This window comes from Rhinatrema bivittatum, chromosome 3, assembly GCF_901001135.1.
Source record: "Rhinatrema bivittatum chromosome 3, aRhiBiv1.1, whole genome shotgun sequence".
NCBI lineage: Eukaryota > Metazoa > Chordata > Amphibia > Gymnophiona > Rhinatrematidae > Rhinatrema > Rhinatrema bivittatum.
Window position 1 is genome coordinate 8,315,281 of NC_042617.1, and position 27,141 is coordinate 8,342,421.

Genomic DNA, 27,141 nt, shown 5'->3' on the forward strand with positions numbered 1-27,141 from the left:
CACTTGGCGGCCACCAATGTCTGTTTCCTAAAAATGGAAACGCTGACATTTTGTTAGCTCTGAGTGCTTTGTTTTCTGCCCTAGGTAAGAAGCTGTGGTGTTGCTGGAGACGGAGCTGTGGGAGGGAACTTGGCAGGTGAGCTCAATAGCAATTTAATCTGTCACTGACATTTTTAGTTTGGCAGCTGAACCGTGCCGCTTAAAGTTTAAGCTTCCACACATACACACACGGGCGGCATTCACACCGTCTGCTCTACAAGCCATGGCAGCTGCATGGCTTTCCCTTGACATACCAGATTCTCCTTTTTAAATGGAAGGAGACTGCAGAGCTGCAGTCGCTCCGTTACTGAAGATGAGGTCACATTCCCCTCTTGTCAACTACAAAAGCAACATGATTGAGGAGCTCCCATGCAGAGCTCTTCATGAACCGATCGCATTGTACTGTGTCCCTGACCTGCGCTCCCTGTAAAGAAAAAGATTGGACTGGAGAGAGAGAGAGAGAGAGAGAGAGAGGCAAACAAGGAGATAGAGGAGAGGTGAGGAAAGTAAGAGTGGAGAAGTAAAGAAACAAAAGTGCATTGAGCCACAAAACTTTAATCTACTGGTCACTAAGATAATGCTAGACAGTGTGTGTGATTGCTAAAACAGTGCCGACATTTCTTTTATCTGCCTGCTAACAGTTTATGTGCATGCTAGTGGTAAATTAATATAACGCCCCCTTGACCGCTTACCTCATGGGCGTTCCTGGGTCTGGGATTGCTCCGTCAGTCCTCACATTCTTGGTACCTGGTGCCTCCACCTGGGGAAGAAGGTTTTAACGAGTGGGATTTCACTCTCTTCATTCCAGGAAAACAAATGGGCTGGCAGTATGTACAAATATGTACAGGTTTATTATATAAGTATATACGTTTCTACATGACTGTATATAACGAATAGGATGTGAAGCAGCACACTTATCTACTTGTGATTAATAGTCTCAGGCTCACAACTATATACATTTTTACAAGGTAGCAAGAACATTTAATATTTGGAAATCTGGGGTTGTTGGTCCCCACAGTATACTACCATATAGAATAGAAGTGTCCTCTTGTTTTCCTATTTAATCAAGTATTCTAATTATTCTACCCCTTTTATCCCAAGTCTCACCCATATGAAAAGATGCAACTGGGCTGGTGGACAGTGTTGGACTGGGGGGTCTGTTGTATCTAAACTGCTGTCATCTACTTAGTGCCACTTTCACTCCACTGAAAGGTCTATGCCAATGTTGCTTCCATGCCCTACTGAGGACCTGACTCTTCTTCCCGGTATGTTGCTGGGGTCCACACCCTCCTGGGGGAACCAACTCCACCTCCGGGAATGCTGCTGGGGTCCACGCCCTCCTGGGGAACCCAACTGCACATCTGGACCTGCCATTGAGGTCCTCTTCCTCCTGGGGGACTGCTTGATCTGCTGCTGGGGTCCACAACCTCCAGGGAGACTGCTCGATCTGCTGCTGTGGTCCAACTCCTGGGGCACTGCTTGATCTGCCTCTGGGGTCCCTTTTCTCCTGAGGGACTGCTCAATCTGTCACTGAGGTCCACACCCTCCTGGGGGACAGCTCCCCCTCTGGATCTGCTGCTGTCCTTCAGTTTTTCTCCTTTGGTAGGAGGATTTTCTCTGACTTGAGTTTTCAGTTCCACTAGGGTCATGGCTTGTTTAGTGTTCACTAATTCAGGCCCTCCGCAGTCTTAGCTTTCAATTATTTTAGCTTCACTAAGCTCATGGCCAGTCATTTGGTGTTACCCAGACTGGATGGGTCACCTTCTCTAGCCAAAAGGCCAAAACCCAGGCAGGACCATGGAAAGAGAATGTGTGTATACCCTTCCATCCTGCCTCGCCTTTTTTTCTGTTGTCTGAGAACTAGGTACCCAAGGGTCTGATTCCCCTTGTTAGGGTGAGGATATGTTTGCTTTCTAGGACTGTTTTTCAGTACATTTTTCTCACAAATCCCTCTCTCATTCAGAATTCTCCAATTTTGGATTTTTCCAGTAATAGTTCTGTAATTTAGGATTTTGCTATCCTTTGATTTAAAGTGATGTTTCACTGCAAGTTACCAACTGTAGTCTAGGGGGCTGTGACAAGCAAATCCCCATCCTGAGACTCTGACTCATCTATTCAATGGTCATTTAAGCACCTTCACAGTAAGGAGTCTGGCAACTTTTTCAGTGTCATTCTGGGTTTCCTGGGCGGGCGGCTCATGTTACATAGCTGCATTGTCCTCTTTTTTTTCTCTGCTGCAGTTTACTTAAATGGTAGCATGCTCTTTACCCGCCCTCTCTTGGGAGGGGGATGTTTCATTAATAGCTCCTGCACCTGATGGGTATTTATCACATGCTCAGTGCCATTTTTCTCTCAGTTCATCCTCTTTTGGCCAGAAATAATTACAATGGAGATTACCATATGCTCTGGCTGTCTGTACTGTGTGGAGAGAGATAAGAATAACAGGATCTGGGTATGAATGCATAAAATCAGGTGATAGAGAAGGAGATTTGGGGAGATTGCTCCAGGTACTGTCTCATTTCCTCTGCTGTTTTGCTTCTAAGTGTTTGTTTTTGGCTATTTATTTATTTAATTCTTTTTTTAATACCGGTATTAGTGGTTACATCATACCGGTTTACATCCGAACTGAGGTAGAAAATACATCAAACAGGGACAGGGGATGGGACTACAAGGAACAGGGGAGAAGGGTAGCCGGAGACTGCCAAACAAGAAATCAGAACTATAGAAATAACCGGTTAAACAATGAAACATAACTTAATAGATAAGTTCAAGTAACGTATTGATGCAGCAAGGGGTTAAGACGCAGGGTTAGGGTCAATATCTGTCTGTTGCTGTCTGTGAAAGGAGTGATAGTGGCAAGAATCAAGCATGGCAGGAGGTACATGACTATCTGGATAAATAGCTATCCTAGATGTTTGACTGCTGAGAGAGTGGTTAGGAGGTCATGTGATGAGATGAAGAAGAGGGCTGGGATAATTCAAGATAGCAAGAAAGAACAATGGAAAGGGAGGAGAGGAAGCATAGCTAGGTCATTGAAGTAGAGGAGGGAAGAGAGGGTGCAGTGTTATGGCCCATTAGGCACAGGTAGGAGAACAGGAGGAATGGGAAGAGAAGAGAACATAGGAGGAGACAGAAATTAGCAGGGAGGCCCAACAGCACTGACTAGTAATGCAAGAACAGTTGAAAGAACTGGAGGAGGCAGTCTAAGTACCAATGCTGGCAAGATAAGTGTATATTTTCAGATGCTCAAATACATTAGAGAGAAGAATTGCATGCGATGGGGCCTTTTACATAGGGTCTGGTCACGCGAAAGTCCCTTGGAGAAATTATTAGGCAAAATGCACTTGGTCTTAACATTTGGGGTTGAGTGATGTGTCTTTACTACAGAGGTTATTCATGGGGATTTATATGTAGCTTTAGAGAGAGAACCACTAGGGAAAGTGTGTATGTAAGTCTGTGCTCAGTGGGAAGAGAACAGGAGAATTTGACAAGAAGCTGGCGGGAAGTCAGGGTACTGGAGCATCTCCTTCCTCCCTGCAGCTGCTGGCCCAGGAGGAATTATGCATTTTCCCATTAATGAGACTCCATCCTGTGTCCAGGGAAGAAGAGTTCAAAGGATTTGAGAGTACTGAATGTTGCTTTCGCAGGGGTGGACTAAGGATTAGTCCCTATTGCTAAATAGGAAGAAGATAAAAGAAATGATATTGTCCAGAAAGAGAGAGAGAGAACCTTGGAGGCAAAGTGTTTTGCTGTTGCTTCAGTGCTGTAAGAAACATTTGTACCCTGAGAAAGCAGTCATTTTTAAGATGTTGACTCTGACTGTTGGTATCCCCAGATATTGGTAAATACAAGACTTTGTCTGAAAATACCTTTTGTGTGAAGGCCTTCTTCATCCCAAAGTGTGGCTATGTAAGAGGCATCTGGTGGTACATGGGGAGCTTGGGGAGCAGTTAGAGGGGTAACCGAGGGGAAAGAGGCATTTGGTGCAGCTTTTCCTGTCCAGCACGGTATTTACTGCCCTAGCTTCTGAGCCAGGTCAGCTACACCTGCATTACATCTCCTTGACCAGTTTTGATTTTGAACTTGCATAGAGCCTAGTGCTCGGCTCACAATCGGATCCTTTATTATTTTATAAACCCCCACCAATTGTTACAGACAAGATTTTGGCATGCACGCTAAATAACCACAGCATCCTCTTTAATAAAGATAGTCCACGTTATTATTTGTTTCATTATGTGCATTATTATGTATGTAAATTGTGATTCACAAAGGATCTTGGAGATTTGGAGAATATAAGAAATGCAAATAAATAAATGCATTTTCCCAAAGTTGATATATTCTAAAAACTGAAAATGAAATACTTTTTTTTCCCACTTTTGTTGTCTGGACATTTTATTTTCTAATCTCTTTCGTCCCAGTCTCTCTTTTCTGCTTTCCTCTTGTTGATCTTCTACTAAGTCCTTTTCCAGGGTCTTCTTTCTACTTTACATTTCTTTTCTGTCCTGTCTTCTCTGTCTCTGACATTGATTTTTCCCTTTCTTTTCTCCAATTCTCTACCTCTGTATCCACTCATAGCTAGGTTTTACTCCACATTCTCCCCTTTTCTCACCCTTAATCTATAGTCTTCCTCTTTTCACCTCTCACCTACATCCCAGCTTTCCATCTCCCACTCTCCCCTGCTCCAGCCCCCTCATCTCTTCTTTCCCAGCATCCTGTTCCCCATCTTTTACTTACCTGCTAGTCTTCCATTTGAATCCTCCATACTCACCCATCCCTAGCCTTCATCCACTTTCCTTTGCCTTTGTCCCGTCACCAGCCCCAATTCTGTTACTCATCCAATCCTGGTTTCCTGCCCCTTTCTTCAGACTCTTACTTCCTACTCAGCCTCCCATTCCCCCTCTTTCACCTCCTCCTCAGCTCCCCCATTTCCATCCTCACCCCCTCCACACCACTGTTCCTTTCCACTATCAACCCCTCCCCCATACCATCTCTCTCCAACACTTCCCACTTTTATGCATCATCTTACATCCCCATCTCAAGGCCCTGCTGTCTCCCAATTTGATTCTTCACTCTTCTCCCATTCTCAAGTCATCAGTCTCCTCCCAATCATCAAGTCCCTACTCACTTTCCCAGAGTCTTCACTCTTGCACTTGGTCTCTACCCAATCTGAGTCTCTTCTCTTCTAATTTCTCACTTAATCTCCAAGTTCTTGCTTTCCTCCCTCCATCCTGAGTCCAATCAAATCCTCAAACATTTGATAGGAGCCTCATAGAACATTTCCAAGTCATTCAGAGGGCCCTCGAAGAGTTTACTGAACATGGTGGGAGGTAGGATTTGAAATGCTAGGGTAGGGGACAGCAGGGGCAAGGGTACCCAGGGGTTGGCAGATTGTCATGCTGTCAGTAATATTTCTCTTTTTCTTGTTCGTTGGCAACCCTGCCATACCGCTGGCAACCCTTCCTCAGCCCCATTCCACAGCTCCTGCCCTCCATCCCCCTTTTTCTAGCTCCTATATGTCACCCCTCCCCTTCCCCAGGACCTGGCTTCTTCGTATCCAGCATTGAACTAGCAGTGGCAGGAGCACATTTCACTGTGGCTACTGACTCTAACATTGATGAATGGCACTGCCAGCACATTGAAATTCACAGGTGCCACTTTTCTCCTCACTGCTTATATTGTGTATTGCAAATTTCAAGCAGTGTTACGGTAGGGCCTGCCATTGCAGGGCCCCACATGTGAACCAGCTATCGTGATGGGACCCCCTTCACTTTGGGGTCCTAATGCAGCTGCCCTTCCTGCCCTCCCAGTACCTCTGCCCCTGAGGCAGATCACATGGATATAGCAGAGCTGCAGGTGGAGGATACAGTTACATCAGAGTTGCAGGTGCAACATATGGTTAGACAGGGATGCCGAGAAAGCACATGGTTTTCCCATAGATAAGCAGCTGAATTAGCCATGCTGTCTGGGTACGTCCTCCGTGCCACTAGGTGGCGGAGCTCTCTAAGATCACCCAAAGTCTTTAGATGAAGTGTTCCCTCCTGCCTGTCCCTGTGCCTGCTCAAGGCTCCTCAGTCTGTTTTTTTTCGCACTACTGATCACACGCGGAGCTCTACAGCTCTTGTGAGGAAAAGTTGTTGTGAGGAGAAAACTTCAATTTATTTCTTCAAAACTTCTCAGAATTTCAACACAGGATACTTTCATCATGCCTCGTCCAGGTTTTAAATTCTGTGACTGTCGCAAAATAATGTCCGTAACCGACAGATATCAGTTTTGTTACATTTGCCTTGGTCCAAAACATGATCAGGCAAATTGTACAGATTGTGGACGGATGTTCCCAAGGGCGCAGCGCCAGACAGCATCGCGGATTGCCCAGCTCAGAGAGGAGGCAACGGGCTCGTATGCTCCCTCTGGCGCTTCAGCCAGGTCAGTTCTGGGACCGAAGTCGACCCCTAAGACCCATGCCCATTGGAGGGCCACCTCTGCTGACCCTCCAGGTCACAAACAGAAAAATAAAAATAAAAATCCTTCGATGCAAGGTGCTGGGGACGTGCCACGGATGCACCCTGCATTGGATGCATCGAGACTTCATGACGTCAAAGCGTTCCCAGAGTATCGACGTGCTACAGGTAGGCCGACTCAGTGGTGCCCCGATGCCTCAGGAAAAGATCAACGTACTGAAGCACTGGAGCAGCACCGACGCATTGGAGCAGTGTTGACGCATCGGAGCAGCGTCGATGCACCAACGCATTGGAGGAGCATTGATGCATCGGAGGAACACCGGCGCACCGAAGCACCTTAAGAGCATCGACATCTCGAAGCACCTGAGGAATATCGACGCAGCAGCGTATTGACACCTCAGCAACCTATAAAACAATACAAAAAACATACAAAGGGTCATAAAAGGCCTAGGAGCCCATCCCCACTCTTAGTGGAGGACTCGGAGGATTCCTTATCTCCACCACAATTATCAGAGGCCTCTTCCCACTCAGCTGAGGTCTTTTCAGGACTTTCTACAGCATCTCAACATCGTAGAAGATCCTTATTTCAGGAACCTTTACATTCCAAACTCCCTTATCCACGTGAGGATATCGGACGTCCTCAAAGACCGAACAAGGACATCCTCAGGGCAGCCTTGTCACCATCAGGTCAAGGACTGGCTATCAGACCATCCACATCAGTTTCAGCTACTGTTACACTGACACAGATTACTTCTATCTTGTCACAATTTTTAACATTGGTTCAGCAGCAAAATCAACCAACCCCTGATCTACCAACCGAGGTACCTTCATCACCTGCACCGGGACCAGCACCAAAGACACTGCCTAGCAGACCATCTCCTCTGCCAGTAGATTCTCCTACTCCATCTTTATCACCAGGGTCGTCAACCGGCTACCCGTCTGACCCACAGGAATTGCCTCCAGAACCAGTATCACCACCGGAGGATCTCACGTACTCCCAATTTTTGGAGAAAGTGGGTCAGCGATTGGGAGTAGAAACGAAAAAAAGATACCTGACCCTAGACAAGAGATGTTCGGTGTCTTAAAAATATTTGATACACCGGCTGAACCTACAGCACTCCCTTCTCATCCAGTGCTGGAATCTCTTTTGGAAAAGACTTGGGATTCTCCATATTCCACGACTCCAACCTCAAGAAAGACGGATTTGAAGTACAGAATGCGAGATTCTCCTTTTTACACCAACGTGCAGTTACTGCACACGTTCGTCGTGGTTGAATCAGCCATGCAAAAGGCACGCAAATCTCATTTACATTCAAATAATCCACCTGGCAAAGATAACAAAAGTCTGGATGACTTTGCATGGAAAGCATACCAATCAGGAATCCTTAACGCTAAGATACAGAACAATCAATTTTATGTAGCTCAGTATCTTTTTGAATGCTTTCAGTCCTTAAAACCTTTGCTACAACAAAGCTCTGCAGATAATACACCTCCATCTGAATTCCATGATATGGAAGAGGGGCTCAGGCATCTGGTACATTCCATTTATGAGAGGTTTGAAACCTCTGCAAAAACAACTGCTAATGCTATAGCAGCTAGGAGACTGGCATGGTTTCATGCAAGTACCATACGTAACCTTGTCCCTCCTTAAGATCTAAGTTAAGTTCTAAGTTATCTTTATACTAGGTTATCTTTAAGTTATCTTTATTACTCCCTTGTTCGATGTAAGTCACCCATGTTTGATATAAACCGGTGTGATATGACTTTGTCATGAACATCGGTATAGAAAAGAAGTAAATAAATAAATAAATACGTGAAGACGTTCACGATAAGCTGACCAACCTATCTTGTCGCCCCAATAACTTATTCGGTGATAAACTTACAGAAACTGTGGCAAAATTAAAAGAGCAGAAAGTAGCTGTACTTTCCTCAACTTGACATGATTCATCATCCTCCAAGCATCAATTCAGTTCATACAAAAAACCTTACCAGAGACGTCAATATCAGCCTTATATTACCTATAGGCCCCAACCATATCAATCAAACCACCAACAGCCTTACCAACAACCAGCTTCTCGCCAGTGCCCACGCGCACCTAGTCAACCACGCCAGACTACAGAACCTCAACCCCCTAAAAACCAACAGTTTTTAGAAATTATTCTGCCACCACTACACGCCCAGACAGTAGGAAGTCGACTTTCCCACTTTTTCTCACAATGGAGCACTATCACAACGGATTCCTGGGTCCTGATTATAATAAGAGACAGATATTCCCTGAATTTTATATTCCCGCCTCGTCTTGCGCACTTGATTACCACAAGTTCTCAGAGTATTCATCGGGAGACTCTCCTTCAAGAAGTCAGTCACTTACTTCAACAACACTGTATACAGGAAGAACACCCCTCCCAACATCTAATGGGATTTTATTCAAAATATTTCCTCATTCCCAAGAAATCCAGAGGTCTGCGTCCAATTCTGGACCTACGCTTCCTCAAACAAACATATTCAGAAAGAAAAATTAAAAATGACCTCTCTCAAATCAATTCTTCCCTTCCTGCAACCTATGGATTGGATGTGCTCCATAGATTTAAAGGATGCGTAAGCTCATTTTCCAATGCATCCAAAATCTTGGAATTACCTATGCTTTCAGATGGGAAAGAGACATTTTCAATACAAAGCCCTTCCCTTCGGTCTCTCATCTGCTCCCAGGGTATTCATGAAATGCCTAGCGGTAGTGATGGCACATCTCCATCGTCGGGGGATTCAAATATTTCCTTATCTGAATGATTGGCTACTGGTAGCCTCAACTCCCTGACTCCTCCAAAACAGTTTAATTGAAACAATCAATTGCCTAGACAATCTGGATCTTCTGATAAATTACGAAAAATCTCATCTTCAACCTACCCAGACCTTGGACTTCATAGGGGCATCCATAAACACCATTCAGGACAAAGCTTTCTTGCCATAACCCTGGGCAATAGCACTTCCTTCTCTAGCCCAATGTCTAACAAATCTTTGCGACTACCTCTGTCCGCCAAATCTTGACTGTCCTGGGTCATATGGCAGCATGTACATATGTAGTCCCAAACACAAGACTCCACATCTGTCGCCTTCAATGGGGTTTAAAAAACCAATGGACTCCGTTCCGAAGTCCTTTGTCCACCCAAGTAAGATTAATGAACAGTATGAAAATGGGCCTTCACAGGTGGATTCGTCGACCAACATTGACAGAAGGCTCACCACTAAGGCCTCCTTGACATCAACTGATTCTTACCACAGATGCCTCCCCCACAGGATGGGGAGCCCATCTTGCCAACCTACAATCTCAAGGGTTGTGGATGTTCCAGGAACGCACTTATCACCTCTGTCTCCTGGAACTATGAGCCATCAAATACGCTCTTCGAGCTTTCGAACACAAGCTACGGCAACACGTCATCATGATCCATACCAACAACCAAGTGGCAATGTTTAACATAAACAAGCAAGGAGGGTCCAGTTCATGGAACCTCTGCAAAGAAATGGTAGAGATTCTGGACTGGTCTCACAGCAGGGGGATCTCCCTACAAGCCACATATATTCCGTGAATCAACAATTCCAAAGCGGACAAGTTGAGCAGAATTTTTCACCCACACAAATGGGAACTGGACCAACGCGTGGCTGACCGAATATTTTCAAATTTGGATCTCCCTCAAATAGATCTTTTTGCAACAGATCGCAACAGGAAGGTTCCCCTCTTTTGCTCAGTTTACCCCAGTGCTCACCGGTTGATACAGGATGCCTTCCTACTGGATTGGTCTCAAGATCTGCTGTACGCATTTCCACCAATCTCCCTGATCTCTCGTACAATACAGAGGTGCATCGAGAACAAAGCGAACCTAATTCTGATTGCGCCAGCATGGCCACGTCAACCATGGTACTCTTACCTACTCCAACTATCAATCTGCAAACCAATTCCTCTGGGAAACGCCCCCACTCTTCTCACCCAACGAAAGGGTTTACTTCTCCATCCACTCCATGCATCCTTGAATCTCACTGCATGTAGATTGAACAGCTCACGTTCCAAAACCTAAACATATCTCCACTAGAAGATATTTTGGTGGAATCAAGGAAACTATCCACTCGATTGAACTATCAAAGTAAGTGGAAATGTTATGCCACATGGTGTTCCTCTATGGACATAGATCCACTCACATGTCCACCTGAAAGGCTATCTCAGCGCGATATCAGCGTATCACACTCCTCTTAATGGAGAATCTATAGTATGTCATGCTCTGGTTTCCCGATTTATGAAGGGTGTTCTGCATTTACGACCTCCAATCAAAAAACCCCCAGTACCATGGGATGTTAACCCAGTTTTGGAACAACTTATGCTACCACCCTTTGAACCTGTTACCAAAAGCGTTCGGAATCATTATCTACTACACCCAAAGCACACCAAATTCGTGCCATGGCTGCTTCTGTTTCTCACTTTCATGATGTGTCTCTCTTAGATATCTGCAAAGCAGCCACATGGTCTTCACTTCACACCTTCGCATCCCACTACTGCGTGGACAAATAGGTGTGGTATGATGCAAAAATGGGGCGAATAATTCTCCAAAAGAACACTTAATTAGTTCAATCACTTCAGAACTGTCCGCCTCCTATTCTGTATTGAGCGATAACTGACATACAAATGACCACATGCCTACTGCGCTCAATACTTCAGCTGGGGACTCCCAGACAGAATGGCTAATTCAGCTGCTTATCTATGGGAAAAAAGCAAGTTTGCTTACCGTAAACGGTGTTTTCCGTAGATAGCAGATGAATTAGCCATGCTGACGCTCCCGCCTCCCCGGACAGTTCCAGCATTGCATATCATCTTGCTTTGACCCAGACTGAGGAGCCTTGAGCAGGCACAGGGACAGGCAGGAGAGAGCATCTCATCTAAAGACTTTGGGTGATCTTAGAGAGCTCTGCCACCTAGTTGCACGGAGGACGTACCCAGACAGCATGGCTAATTCATCTGCTATCTACAGGAAACACTGTTTACGGTAAGCAAACTTGCTTTTACAGCAGAGCTGCAGGCTGAGCACACAATTACAGCAGAGTTACAGGTGGAACATGTGGTTTCACAGGTCTCCAGGCCGAGCACATTGTTACAGGTGGAGCAGATGGTTACTGCAGAGATTCTGGTGGAAGATGCAGCTTCAGGCCAGGCCAGTGGCCAGAGGCAGCAATAAAACAGTCAGGAGAAGGGATTCCATTCCTACCTCTAGGGCCATCTTAAAGAGTGCACAACATGTGTGGTTGCAGAGGGCACTATCCCTTCAGAGGCACTGTGGTGGCTTTAAGCAGGTGTCCCTGCAGCACTCTGGGTAAGAATCCCCCTTCCCACCCACAGAGGTGCTGTAGCAGCTCTAAAGGTAGTGTTCTCTTTCTGCTTGTAGCAATGCAAAAACCAGCTCAAGCCACCTCCAGTGCATATCTGTGCTCTTGCTAAATCTTTCCCTGATTCTTGGTTATAAGTATATATAAACTTTGTGATTCTCCACAAGAGCCAAGTGCATCCCCCTCTTCCCACCTAGGGTGAAATCTTACTACGTGAAATACTGTCCCATTCCTATCTCTCTCTATTCTTTTGGTTGTTTTTGCATAACATGATTTATTATTCTATTAAAAAGAAAATCAACAGGTTGCTGTTTCCTCTGATTAGGCTGCACAGAATAATGACTTATGGAAATAACCTAGAACCAGGCAACTTTTTGTGTCCAAGGAAGTCTGAGGGTGGAGCTGTAAAGTTACATCACAGGAGAAGATTATGGGGAATGAGCAGTATTGGTCATTGATTGATATAACCAACAAGTTTATTGTCAAGGATCCAAATGTCTGTCCAGCAGGCTTTGATTCACCATGCTAGAAATGGGAAGACATTTTGTACTGGCCATAAACCTTCCTGGGCGTGCTCATTGTCAGGACTCTTATTGCACTCACGTACAACAGTGCCCAATGATGCGCACAGTTGATGATTGGCTGGTATTCAGACTTGATAAGGCTGTATTCCACTGACATGGGAGCCAGATACCTGACTGGAAAGATCATCCTCAGAGGGCATTGGAAATAATCTATTAAATCTATCCACAGAGCACTGCAGCATGAGAAGCAGGTCATAGGAAGTAAAAAAAAAAATGCATAACTCATTCCCACCAAAAGAAAAATATCAATTCATAAGCAGAAGATGAGACAGACTAGGAAATTTCATTTTAGGTTATTTAAGAAAAGGTTCTTAGAGGAAGATAGTGTCATGTCTTCCGTCACATGACTAGAACCTTTTTCCTAATGAAGTTACTGAATTTAGCATGTCTGGAGAGGTGGCTGGGGAGGATCAGGGGTCTTAGGAGTATTAGCAAGCAAAGCTTACACTTTGCCACACGCTGGAGTCACCATCAGAGCAAATATCTGGAGATATTCAGGGTTTGGAGAGATTATTTGCCTCCAATTCCTTCTGGGGGCTGGCCAGCCAGTGAGAAGGGTCTCTAAAGATACCCCGTACATGCCCTCCCCAACACACCAACCCTTACAGGCCAGACATGCCATTCCATTTTCTCCCAGCAGAATGGGCCCGGTATTCAGATGCCAGATAGCGGATAAGTAGGACTTATCCGGTTGTCTAGTGGCTACTGAATATCCAGATATACTCAGTGGCCGCTAGATAGCCGGATAAGTCACATATCTGGCTAGTCGGCTAACCTGGGGGTGGGCAGTGGGCGGATTGGGGTAGAGCTACTTAGCCGGATAAGTTGTTTCCCTAAGTTAGATGTGCTCAATAGCAGGTCTAAACGTAGACGGATTCAACTTATCCGGCTAAGTAGCAACTTCTACGTGGATATTCAGTGTCATAGTCGTGCCACTGAATATCCTTGTCACTTAGCTGGATAAGTGTTATCTAAGTTACCTAGCCATGTAGGCTATGAATATCTGCCTCCTTATATCTATCCCTACCTGAGGCATGGCTACAGCCCCTTATCAGCTAGCAACAACCATGCAACTCCATTCAAGATTATGGCAACTGCTTTTGTTGCTCCTGTTTCCCTTTCTTCCCTCTCCTCTCCTCTCCCTCTCCCTCCCCATTCCTTTTCCTTTCCCAGTTCTCCTCGGCAGGCCTCTCCCCCACCTGCCATGTTTCTGCTTATCCTTCCTCTTCCTTCTCTTACAACTATTGTCCCTCCACTCCTCTGTCCTCCCATCTAAGACCAGTGCATTTTCCCCTCACCTGCACTCAGTCCAGCCTTCTTTCTGATCTCAGGATTTACCCCATGCTTGTTATTCTATCATCCTGTTTGCTTTTGACCCCCTACCCCTATTTTCATTTTCCCCCTCCATAGACTAATCTTGTATTGCCCTTCCATTCTGACATTACACATACCTATTTATTTATTTATTTATTTATTTATTTATTTAAAGGCTTTTATGTACCGGAGTTCATGCACTAGTGCATACCACTTCGGTTTACACAGAACAAGGAACAGAAAATTACATCAAACAGATTGAACAATTAAACAAATATACAATTACATCCAACGAGTGGGTATAAATAACATGGCTAACTTAGTAGTAACTTAGAGTTTGAGGTAAAGGAGAGAAATAGTACCAAGTGGTAACAGAACAATGTTAATAGCTAAATAATAAATATAAATAGTAAATACAAATTCTTATAATAAATACAGGTGCTTACAGATTACAGTCTTCATGAAAAGTTTACGTCTACAGAATAGGGTTAAGTAATTAAGAACTGGCGGTTATTTCTATAGGAGTGAAAACTTCAAAAACTGAGGTTACATCTGGATTAAGAGGTATTAGTGTAGCATGCTCAAATATTTAATGATTTGGAATTGTGAGACCAAGGATAAAAATTAGGAGTTGTTTGATATGATTATAAAAGCGAGAATGATTCAAGTTCTGGGACGTGGTTCTGAGCTAGACCTTTAAGTGTAGGCTTTTGTAAAGAGCCAGGTCTTGAGTTTCTTTTTGAATGTTCGAGTACACGTTTCGAGGCGAATGTCCGTGGGGAGGGCATTCCAATGAAGGGGGCTGGCAGTCGAGAATGCACGTTTCTTGAGTGAGGACTTGGCTGAAGGTACGTGTAAGATGCCTAAGTATCTGTTTCTGATTGGTCTTGAAGACTCGTGTAGGCGAAGTGGAAGGCTTAGATCTAGCGACGTTTGTGAATGGATGTTCTTGTGTGTTATAGTTAGCACTTTGAAAATGATTCTGGATCTGATGGGGAGCCAGTGTAAGTGTTTTAGTATGGGTGTTATGTGTTCACTTCTGCTGGTGTTAGTAAGAATCCTTGCGGCGGAGTTCTGCAACATTTGTAGAGGTTTTGTGGTAATGGTTGGAAGGTCTATAAGCAGAGAGTTGCAGTAATCGATTTTGGAAAATAGTATTGTTTGGAGGACTGTTCTGAAGTCCTGAAAATGCAGGAGAGGTTTCAGCTTTTTCAGAATATGTAGTTTATAATAGCATTCTTTCGTTGTGTTCTTGACAAATTCTTTGAGGTTCAGCCTTTTGTCTAAGGTGACCCCAAGGTCTCTTACTTGAGTGGAATTGATCATTGGTGGTGAGGTTAGGTTGTTGGTAGGCTGAAGGTTCTCATCTGGAGTGATAAGCAAAAGTTCTGTTTTTGACGTATTAAGTACTAGGTTAAGGCTAGATAGGAGTGAGTTTATGGACTGTAGACAATTGTTCCAGAAGTTGATGGTGCTGGAGATGGAGTCAGTGATTGGCAGCAGAATCTGAACATCGTCTGCGTATATGAAGTGTGTGACCTTAAGACTTGAGAGTAGATGACATAGGGGGAGAAGATAGATGTTAAAGAGGGTGGGGGAGAAAGAGGATCCTTGGGGAACTCCGAAAGAGGATTTGACCGGGAGGGAATCCTTGTTGCTGATTCTGACCTTGAAAGTCCTATTGTGTAGGAAGGATCTGAACCATTCCAGGGCTGATCCTGAGATGCCTATGTCTGAGAGCCGGTCGATCAGGATAGAGTGTTTTACGGTATCAAACGCAGCTGATAGGTCAAGGAGAATCAGGAGGTATGGGGTCTTTTTCTCCAGACCTACGAGGACTCTGTCAGTTAGAGAGGTTAGGAGGGATTCCGTACTAAGGGATTTGCGGAATCCGAATTGGGCTGTTGTGAGTATTTTATGCTCTTCTAGGTATTCAGATAACTGTTTGTTGACTATCCTCTCCATAAGTTTGGCTACAAATGGAAGGTTAGCTATGGGGCGAAAATTAGCTGGGTCTGTAGGGTCCAGGTTGGGTTTTTTGAGGAGAGGTTTGAGGGTGGCTAGTTTCAGGATGTCTGGTACTAGGCCTTGGGTTAGCGAGCTATTAATTATCTCTGCTAAGGGCTTCGCTATGATGTTCGGAATGGTGAGTAGGAGTTTAGAAGGGATGGAATCTGTCGGGTGAGTGGAGGGTTTCATCTTTTTGAGAGTCATTTCGATTTCAAGTGAGGAGATAGGTTCAAATGAATCTAGGTTTATTCATTATTTGTTCTGGTTGCGTGAAGGAGTGATGATGGAAGGAGGTACTGTGTTACTGGTTGCCAGAGGGGCCATTAGATTGAGAATTTTGTTTTCAAAAAATTGAGCAAGTTCTGTGCATCTTGATTGTGCTTGATCATCTGGGATAGTTGGTGAGGTGGGTTTTGTGAGCTCTGAGACATATGTGAACAGCGCTTTGGGATCAAAGGAAAAATTGTGAATTTTGTGGGCATAAAAATCTCTCTTTGTGCGAAGGATGTTGTTTCTGTAGTTGTGCATGAGGGTTTTGTACTCATTCAGTGTAGTGTTGGAAGGATTCCTCCGCCATGCGTGTTCTTTTTTTCTCAATTCTAATTTGATGGTTTTTAGTTCCTGCGTGAACCATGGTTTTTTGTTTTTGCAGGCTGGGTTGATCTCTTTGGTTTTTTGGGGGCAAAGTTTTTCTGCCACCTTGTTCGTAATGTTGTGCCATGACGAGGTGGCTGTTTCTGCATCTGAAAGGTCAAGATTGGCGAGTTCCGAAGATAGGAGAGAGGTGAGGTCCTCTCTAGAGCATGAGTTCCTGTAGTGAATTGTGGTTTTGGTGTTTGGAGATATGGGGTTGTCCTTGATACAGAGATTAGTTGTTATCATCAGGTGATCTGACCATGGGATAGGGGAGCATTGTGGTGGGGAAGATTGTGAAAGGCCTGAGTTGATGAATATAAGGTCCAGAGTGTGCCCTGCTTTGTGCGTGGGACCTTTAACAATTTGAGAGAAGCCCATAGCCTTAAAAGAAGATAGTAGCATATCGCAATTGGCGGATAAAGGGATCACGTCTGTGTGAATGTTAAAGTCTCCTAGGATGACAGCTGGGGTGTCATTTTTTAGGTGTTTGGCGATGAGTTCAATGAGTGGTGATGGATCTGAATCCAGAAGACCGGGAGGGGCATATATTAAACAAATTTGGAGCTGTTTAGAGCTGAAGAGGGCAAATTCCAGTCGAGAGGAGTGAATAGTGGTCTGTAGGGTTAGTCTGAGCTCCTTCTTTGCAGCTAAGCAAAGTCCTCCCCCTCTTTTTTTGGGTCTGGGTATGGAGTAGATGTCGTAGATGTGAATGGGTAGTTGGTTAATTAGAGGTAGGTCTGTGGGTTTCAACCATGTTTCTGTCATAGCACATATATCCGGTTGTGTGTCCTGGAGATAGTCATTGATTATGTGAGTTTTTTTTGAGATTGATTGAGCGTTAAAGAGTGTTAGAGAGAATAAGGATAGTCCGAGGAATTGGGTGAGAGGGGTTGTCATTATTGGTATCAGACGTTTGTGTTGGAAGACTGAATGGTTGGCTGGTTTTATCCGGTTGTTGTAGAGGTTTTTGATGATTGGGATAGGGAAAATGAGCATGGCTGAGGTCCCAGAAAATTGAGGCTGTACAAGCGGGTGTGTGCACAGTGGTTGAGATGAGGGCACTTGGACTGCTATTTGGACGCAATGCTGGGGTTGAGTGCTGGAGTTGAGTGCTGGATTTGAATGCTGGATTAGGGTGTTGGAATTGAATGCTGGAATTTAATGCAGGAGTTGAATGCAGTTGAGTGCAGGAGTTGAGTGCAGGAGTCGACTGCTGTCGATGAGTGCAGGAGTTGAATGCTGGAGCTGAATGCAGGAGTTGACTGCTGGAGCTGAGTGCAGGAGTTGAATGCTGGAGCTGAGTGCAGGGGTTGAATGCAGGAGTTGAATGCTGGAGCTGAGTGCTGGAGTTGAATGCTGGAGCTGAATGCAGGAGTTGAATGCTGGAGCTGAGTGCTGGAGCTGAGTGCAGGGGTTGAATGCAGGAGTTGAATGCTGGAGCTGAGTGCAGGAGTTGAATGCTGAATAGGAAAATGACTGTAGGATGAGTGTTGAGAGGATGGTTACTGTTTCCGCTGGAGGTCCTCGGATACGCTTGGGGATGAAGAGATGTGAGGAGTGGCGAGGCGAGTTGTATGTGGTGATGTGAGTCCTGGGTCCTGGGGTCACAAAGGGGCTCACTAAGGGGCAAGCCCCTTAGATCGCGCCCCTTCGGACGCGCGACGCCCGGCGCGCAACGCCGTCCGTGCGCTCTAAAATTTAAAGGGCTTCTCTCTATCCTCTGATAGGCCAGGTGCCTTACGGTGGGTGTGTTGTCGCCAATTGCGAGGTCACGATTGGGTGTGGCACTGAGGGGATCGCGCTGAAGATGGACGCCGAGCAGCGAGTCCGGAATTTAAAGCCCCCGCTTACCGCTGACGTCGAGGTAAGGCTGGGCCAATCGTCTGCCGTCTGCTTCGTCTGTGAGGGGCGGAGCGGAGGGATCGTCCGCGTGGCCGGCGTTGGAGCCCCGGAGTGCAGGGCGTTTGTTTTAAAGGCCTTGCCCCGACGGGCTTCAGCGCTGGATGCGCAGGCCTAGCAGCTTTCACGATCGGGTGCGACACCGAGGGGATCGCGCTGAAGATGGACGCCGAGCAGCGAGTCCGGAATTTAAAGCCCCCGCTTACCGCTGACGTCGAGGTAAGGCTGGGCCAATCGTCTGCCGTCTGCTTCGTCTGTGAGGGGCGGAGCGGAGGGATCGTCCGCGTGGCCGGCGTTGGAGCCCCGGAGTGCAGGGCGTTTGTTTTAAAGGCCTACACAACTATGTTGCCCCCTCAGTTCTCCCCATCTAAATTCATCTCACTATTTTCCCCATGATCCCCACCACATAGCATCACTTATCTTACTATTTTCTAGAATCCAACAGCCGAGCATCTCACTAGTATCCATCCACAAACAGTGCATTCAAACCCAAACCTGAGGACTCTCCGGGTTTGGTCTGAAGACTCCGGGTTTTGTAAAATATTGCTGGGCCTCCAGAGACACATTGCAGATTTTTGGTTGCCCGAGGGATTGGTGCCAGCATGGGGAAAACAGTGCATTCTTGCCTTTCTTGCCGTGTCCTCTGCATGAGGGCTTGCTCTGGAGCTGAGGCTCTGATTGCAGCAAACAGCAGGCACATGCCAGGCCTGCCACCTGATGCGCAGGGATACGGTTTGCACATCGTATATTGGAGCTGCAGGTAGCAATCGGAAGAGGCGGCTGTGGATCACAGGTTGTAGTATTTTTAGCAAATGTTGCTCAGGAGCAAGGAAGCAATGGCACTCACCCCAGAGCTCCGGGTGCAGATGAAAGAAAAGAGTCAGGAGGAAGCCTGGGTAAGAGGGAGGTGGGTGTTATGCTCGCCGCCCCCGGCAGCCCCTCAGTGCAGCCCTCTCACCTTTCCAGGCAACTCCCAGGCTCCAGCTCCCCGACGCTTGTGGCAGTGGGCCGACAGCTCTGACCTCGGGCCCCAGCCAGCGCCTCCGGCCCTGCTCCAAGGCCCGGGACTTCCAGCCAGAATGCCTCCATCCATCGGGCCTCTCCGCGGGGTTCACGGAGACGCCGCCAGCAGCACTGTGCCCCTCCCTAGGCGCGCAAGCGCGCATCAGTAACACTTTTAAAGGGCCCGCAGCGGGAACCTGCCCACGGACCCGGATGCTGACGTCAGAGCCCTCAGCGTATTTAAGCTCAAGCCCTGCACTGAAGCTTTCCCTTTGCAACAGGTCTCCTCAGTTCCTTGTTTGGTTCTGAGTACTCGTTGCCTCTGTGCTTCCTCGTTCAGTGTTCCTGAGTGTCTTCCAGTTCCTGTATCTTCGTCTGTCTCATCTGTATTTCGACTGATCTCCTGGTGCAGACTTCTGCTACGTCTGATCTTGCCTGCCTTCTCCAAGCCTGACCTCTGCTACGTCCGACCTTGCCTGCCTTCTCCAAGCCTGACCTCTGCTACGTCCGACCTTGCCTGCCTTCTTCAAGCCTGACCTCTGCTACGTCCGACCTTGCCTGCCTTCTCCGTGCCTTGACTACTGCTACGCCTGATCACACCTGCCTTCTCTGTGCCCTGACCATTGCTACGAACGACTACACTATAGACTCTTTGTGTCCAGAGTTCTACGATCACTTGCTACATGTATCCATTACTGCCAGCTCTCATGTGAGTCTGATAGCGACGCCTCTGATCCTATCCTCTAGACTTGGACTCTCAAGGCTCCGGCTTTTCTCTGCTCAAGCACCTTCGGTCAAACCTTGTTCCTTGGTGCTTGAGTTTCTGTACTGGGACCAGTCCAGGATAATACTACGCCATCTGCTGGCTGCTGTCTTGGAGCTGAAATTTTTGCCTTTGTTGTTCTACCTCGAGGTCCACCTAAGTCCTGCCGGCTCCAGCACCTAAAGGCTCAATCCAAGGGGAACGTGGGCTGGTATAGGTGAAGCTCCAGTGGCCTCTAGCTTCAGCTCTCTCCACCTGCTAACAGTGGGGACCCGTAGGCCCTTGCCTACGGGTTGCGTCAACCCCACCTCAGCCCAAGGATCCACCTCCAGCGCAACAGTGGGCTGGATGGTGTTACACGTGCCGTCTGTGGCAGACCCACGGCACGGCCCCCTCACCTTTCTACAGTGACTCCAGCCTCTGGTTCCTCCTTGCTGGTGGCGGTGAGCCATCAGCTTTGTCCTCGGGCCTCCCCCAGTGCCTCCGGCACTGCCACAGTCCCCGGCATCCCCGGTCCTGCTTCCACTTCTCGACTGATCTCTCCGCAGAGAGACGCTGCTACTTGCACCACACCCCTCCCTAGGCGCGCGTGCATGCATCATTGACTCTTTAGTAGGGACCGCAGCGGGAATCTAACCGCGGCCCCGGATGATGACGTCAACCTAACCATAGTATTTAAGCTCAGGCCCTGCTCCCTAGCGTTGCCTTTGCAATAGGTCTCCTCGCTGGTTGAGTACTCGTTGCTTCCTAGAGATTCGTCTGAACCCTGTGTTCCTTTTCCTCGTTGTTCCTGGTTCATGTCTCTTCGTTCCCACCCTGCTTATGCTTCGGATTGACTACACGGACTTTGACTTTGCTTTGCCTGATGTTGCCATTGATTATCTCCAGACCCAGACCTCTGCTTTGCCTGACTACGGTACTGCTTATCTCTAGACCCAGACCTCTGGTTCGCCTGACTACGTGTTGCCTATTGCCAGACCCAGACCTCTGCTTTGTCCGACTATGCATTGCCTAGCTCCAGACCCAGAACTTTGCCGTGCCTGACTCCGCTATTGACAATCTCCGTGATCAGACTTCAGCTTTGCTTGACTCCATTATTGACTATCTCTGTGATCAGACCTCAGCTTTGCTTGACTACGCTATTGACTATCTCTGTGATCAGACCTCAGGCTTGCTTGCCACTGCCTTCGGATTTCCGCCAGCCCTGACTCAAGCCTACCATTGGACGCCTCTTCTTCTTATTCCCTGGACGTGGTTTCTTCAGGCTTCAGCCTACTTTTGCTCGAGCGCCCCCTGTCTGCCTTCGATCCATTGGCACCTGTGTTTCCAGGACATTACCCAGTCTGGAGTAAGACTGTACCACCTCTCATCTGCTGTCTCTGGGCTGAACCAACTCCCACTGCAACTATATACAGAGGCCCACCTATGTCCTGCTGGCCCCGGCACCCAAAGGCTCAACCCTTTGGGTGCCGGGGCCAGCAGGAATGAGGGCTGGTATAGGTGAAGCTCCAGCGGCCTCTGCCTATCAGCCCACTCTGCCTGCTGACGGTGGGGACCTGTGGGTCCTTACCTACGGGTTGCATCAACCCCACCTCGGCCCAAGGGTCCACCTCCGAAGCAACAAATGGGCCCTTAGGGTGGGTTGAAATTGAGGGGAAGGGAAGGAGAGATTGGGGATCGAGCAAGAAGGGTGAGAACTGGGAAACATCAGACTAAGGTGGATGGGAGGGAGAGGACTGAGGATTATGGGATTGAAGTGGGGAGTAGGGAATCATTCATGGGCAAAAGGTAGGAGAGTGGAGTAGAAAGAAGGTCTTGGGAGAGAAAGTTTGCCCAGCTGGCTTCTTTCCTTCTCTGCCCCCTACCCCTCACTTGTTTCCAGGTGTGCTTCCATGGTTCACACTTGCACTGACCGTTCTCTTACACCAGGCGAGGTCACTCCTTTCCCTCGTTTGTTATCTGGATATTGGACCCTGAGGAGTGCTATGGAGTTCTTATAGAAACATAGAAACATAGAAATGACGGCAGAAGAAGACCAAACGGCCCATCCAGTCTGCCCAGCAAGCTTCACACATTTTTTCTCTCATACTTATCTGTTTCTCTTAGCTCTTGGTTCTATTTCCCTTCCACCCCCACCATTGAAATATCTAGCTTGATTAGTTAGGGGTAGTAGGGGTAGTAACCGCCGCAATAAGCAAGCTACACCCATGCTTATTTGTTTTACCCAGACTATGTTATACAGTCCTTAATGGTTGTTTTTCTTCTCCCTGCTGTTGAAGCAGGGAGCTATGCTGGAAATGCGTGATGTATCAGTCTTCTCCCATGCCGTTGAAGCAGAGAGCCATGCTGGATATGCATCGAAAGTGAAGTATCAGACACATTTGGTTTGAGGTAGTAACCGCCGTAACAAGCCAGCTACTCCCCGCTTTGTGAGTGCGAATTCTTTTTTCTTCTCCCCTGCCGTTGAAGCAGAGAACTATGCTGTTTATGCATTGAAGGTGAAGTATCAGGCTTATTTGGTTTGGGGTAGTAACCGCCGTAACAAGCCAGCTACTCCCCTCTTTGTGAGTGTAAATCCATTTTTCCACATTTCCTCTTGCTGTTGAAGCTTAGAGCGATGTTGGAGTCACAGTAAGCATGTGTATGTTTATTGAATAAGGGTATTGTCTCCAGGCAGTAGCTGTCATTCTGGCGAGTCACCCACTCTTCATTGGCGGCCTCTTGACTTTATGGATCCACAGTGTTTATCCCACGCCCCTTTGAAGTCCTTCACAGTTCTGGTCTTCACCACATCCTCCGGAAGGGCATTCCAGGCGTCCACCACCCTTTCCGTGAAGAAATACTTCCTGAAATTGGTTCTGAATCTTCCTCCCTGGAGCTTCAAATCGTGACCCCTGGTTCTGCTGATTTTTTTCCTACGGAACAGGTTTGTCGTTGTCTTTGGATCATTAAAACCTTTCAAGTATCTGAAAGTCTGTATCATATCACCTCTGCTCCTCCTTTCCTCCAGGGTGTACATATTTAGATTCTTCAATCTCTCCTCGTACGTCATGCGATGAAGATCCTCCACCTTCCTGGTCGCCCTTCTCTGTACCGCTTCCATCTTGTCTTTGTCTTTTTGTAGATACGGTCTCCAGAACTGAACACAGTACTCCAGGTGAGGCCTCACCAAGGACCTGTACAAGGGAATAATCACTTCCCTTTTCTTACTCGACATTCCTCTCTCTATGCAGCCCAGCATTCTTCTGGCTTTTGCTATCGCCTTGTCGCATTGTTTCGCAGACTTCATATCATTAGACACTATCACCCCAAGGTCCCTCTCCTGCTCCGTGCACATCAGCTGGAGAGGGACCTTGGGGTGATAGTGTCTAATGATATGAAGTCTGCGAAACAATGCGATAAGGCGATAGCAAAAGCCAGAAGAATGGGACAGGCATTGAGATGGATTAGTGGCCTGGTTCTCTCCAGGAATGCTGCTATTAATTAAGTTGACTTAGATAATAACCACTGCTATTACTAGCAACGGTAACATGGAATAGACTTAGTTTTTGGGTACTTGCCAGGTTCTTATGGCCTGGATTGGCCTCTGTTGGAAACAGGATACTGGGCTTGATGGACCTTATGTTCTTATGTTCTTAAGGTGCCTCTTTCCTCCAGACCTTACAAATGAAATTACACTATTGAATCTTGCACATGATTGCCAACAGCAGGTAATTAGCAATTATGGGAGGAAATGCAGTTCCCTTTCAGTCCTGTGCGGTCTGATTATTATCTCCCCAATCGGACACTTTGGGGTAATGACTTCTCTCGCTTCAGTGGCTGTGGTGACAATTGCAACTACTTGGGTTTTAGATGTCAATAAGGGAGTCACTATCAGATGCTACCAAAGCACCAGCTGAGAGAAGAAAAATAATATTGCTCTTCTTCCTGCTGGGTCTTCTCAAAAAGAAACAAGGGACAGATTCCACCCAGAGAGTCTCCCAGGGGTAGAGAGGAGGACAGAGTCTTGACAGCAATAATTCAGATGGAATGTGTTGCGCCCGTCAATCGCAGATGGCTGCGACCTCTCATGTTCACCTTTTTTCTTACTACATCGTCAATCCTCGAAAGAATGGCAGCCTCCGCCAGCGAATGCCAACCTCCCTGGCATCCCCGAGATGGTGTGGGCAATGCTGACCGCTATCTTGTTCCTGGAGTTACCTAGCATGCAGGCCACCTTTTGTACACGTCATGGCGGGAACCTCGGGGGCGTCCCCTTCGCATGACGTCAGCGCCTTCCTGTATTTAAGCTGACTGGCCCTATGCTTAGATGAGTTAGCAAGGAGTTTTCTTCGTTGCTGAATCCACTTCTCCTTGGACTTCTGGTTCCAGTCTCTGCCTGGCTGTGCGAACGCTCTGAGTACCCGCTCCTCGGGGGCTCTTCCGTGTTCCTAGGCTACCCGCTCCTCGGAGAGCCTTCCTGCTTTGTACTTGCTTCGTGAGTACTTTCCTCGTACTTCATCTCTACCAAGCCTTTTTGGGGTTTCCTGCGGTGTACCCCGTGCCTTGGGCCACTACCGCTTCCTCCTCAGCAGGATTCGCTACACCACCCTGCGCTGCAGGTTTCTGCCACTTCATCTTCAGGATCCTGAGCTCCCGTACCTCAGACTACCTCAACGTAATCATCACTGTACAGTCATCCTCAGCGTACCCCACGCTGCGGGCCACTACCAGATCTGCACACCTGAGGTAATTGTCACTCTACAGAGAAGACTGCCTGGCATATCCCGCTCTGCGGGACACTACCGGATCTTCGCATCTGAGGTTTACCCTGGGTATAACCCTCTGCTCAAGAACTGTACTTTGATGGCATTCCCCGCTCCACGGGTTCAGCTCAAGAACCCTACTTTAACTGCAGTTCCCGCTCTATGGGTTCTGCTCTCTCTCTCTCTCTCCTCTATAAGAAAGTCTATTCTACAGCTGTGTCCTAGCCAGAGACCGCGCCTACCGACGGTAAGACCCACGGGGCTCCTCCCTGTGGGTGGAGACATCTCTCACCTCGGCCCAGGGTTTACATCCATACCAAAACATGACAGAATGCAGTTATATGTAAACAAACGTTAAGCATTAAATTGTATTTATTACACTCTAAATACAAGAATAAACATACAATAGCATCAACACTGTCTGTATCAGTACTTAACACTTTTCTTGCCTATTCTTGTAGAAATCTACAACTTGAACTATGAAAAGAACCAATTCTTTAACCTAAAGATAAGAGGCTTTTCTACAAAATTGATTTATTCTTTATAAAGTGTAATGGCTCAGCTATTATTTCTTTAGAAGAATTGTGTCTTTGTGTTAACCTTTTGTTTTTCTGTGCAGGGAGGAATTTCAAAGCCAACTTCTTCTTCAAGTCCCTTCCCCTAAAGCCACGAAGCTTAACATGACAAGAGAGCGGGCCTTTTCCATCTTATGGAATTCCATCCCCAAATCCATCAGAATGCTAAATGACAAACAAGATTTTAAGAAAGGCCTAAAGCACCATCTATTCAAACTGGCCTTCAAAGATCTTTTATGAGTTTATCCTATATTAATATGATTATAGTCCCCCATTACCCTGTATTTTGTCTATTTATCTAATGATTTTTATTTTAATGTAACTTTATTTTATCTGTGAATGATGTGCTATAAACAATATTTTTTATGCTCGTTTTTATTGTAAACCGCCATGAACCTTGGAGGGCGCAGTCACCAAATCTTTTTAAATAAATAAATAATTTGTCCTGAATGTGGTAAGTATTAAACTGTTACTCTTGGTTGTTTTCCTTATATATGTAGGTAACGCTCTCTTCTGTATACTGTAACTCTGTGTTTTCTTTCTCTTCTCTATAATATTTAAATCCGGGTAGGTCAGTATGATGGTCTAAGTCTCTTTTCCTAGGATTCCCTGTCTAAGTGTTGGTGATATCTCAGTTTTTCCCTAGTTTAGCTAAACTGTGGAAGGATGCTGTGGTGAGTAACACTTAACTGTTCCCACTGCTCTTTAGCTGATCTTCGTTCCCTCCACCGAAGTTTGATATCGCTGTTGGTGAAACACTGATTGAGTTCATAGCTTAACCAACTGGAACATCACCGGATCCAATTGGAGAGCGAAGCCTTCTGGTTTGTTTCTCTAACTATTCTTTAAATAACCCAAAATAGTGTATCCCTAACTACACTGACGCCAACAGTATCTTCCGCAAGTGTACTGGTGGAGATCCCTCAAACCGTGGCTCAGGAGTCTTGTTGGACTGGACCATCTTAGTGATGAAATAAAAAAATAATTGGAATTTCCCTCTCTTCTATCTATGCACAGAGAAATTGCTTCAGTGGTTTCTTCCATGTGTTTTACAGAAATCAGACACTCCCATGCTCTCTCTTTGTTCTCACACACTTACTTCAGGTCACTGTTTTCCAGACCAGGAATTTAAATAATATAAGGCCGAGTCAGTTCCCGGGGTTGGAATATAGTGTTGTTCTCTTCTCTGCAATACAAATATAATAGCACACCACTGCACTTGTATCAGGCTTTTCTCTTTTCACGCTCCAGCATTTAATTTGTTCTCTTCACTGAATGTGAAGTGTTGCACTCTATTTTCCTTATTAGCACAACTTTGTGCCATGGGAGTCTGTTCCTGCTTAACCTTATAAGTAACATAGTTCTGGGGGAATTCTGTGCAACTGTGGAGTGCAGAATTCTCCTGCGCAGCGGTGCAGAAATTCAGTTTTCTGCACAGAATTTGGCAGGCCTCGGCGTGCTGCGAGCGAAAGCCTTCCTACTCTCAGTGAAGGAGGAGCAGGCCCTGGCTTGCCACGAGTGGAGCCTGTCCTGTTCACAGCAAAGATGCAGCGGGCCTCGGTGAGAGCGAGTTTGTGTGTGTATGTGTGTGTGTGTGTGTGTGTGTGTGTGCATAAGACTGCGAACCTAGGGGGTGAGAGAGAGCATGTGTGAGAGCGCATGGATGTGGGTGCCAGAGGAAAGGAGCCCATGTGAGGAGATTGTGAAAGAATGTGTATATGTGTGAGAGAGTGGGAGCTGGTGTGTGTG

General features: G+C 46.6%; 1 long non-coding RNA gene across 1 annotated transcript; it reads left to right on the forward strand.

Annotated features, from left to right (window-relative positions):
• The first annotated feature begins 344 nt into the window (after window positions 1-344).
• On the forward strand, window positions 345-27,141 carry LOC115086679. Its single transcript, XR_003855305.1, has 3 exons — window positions 345-536; window positions 18,136-18,272; window positions 25,437-27,141. It is a non-coding gene; the product is annotated as an uncharacterized LOC115086679 (long non-coding RNA).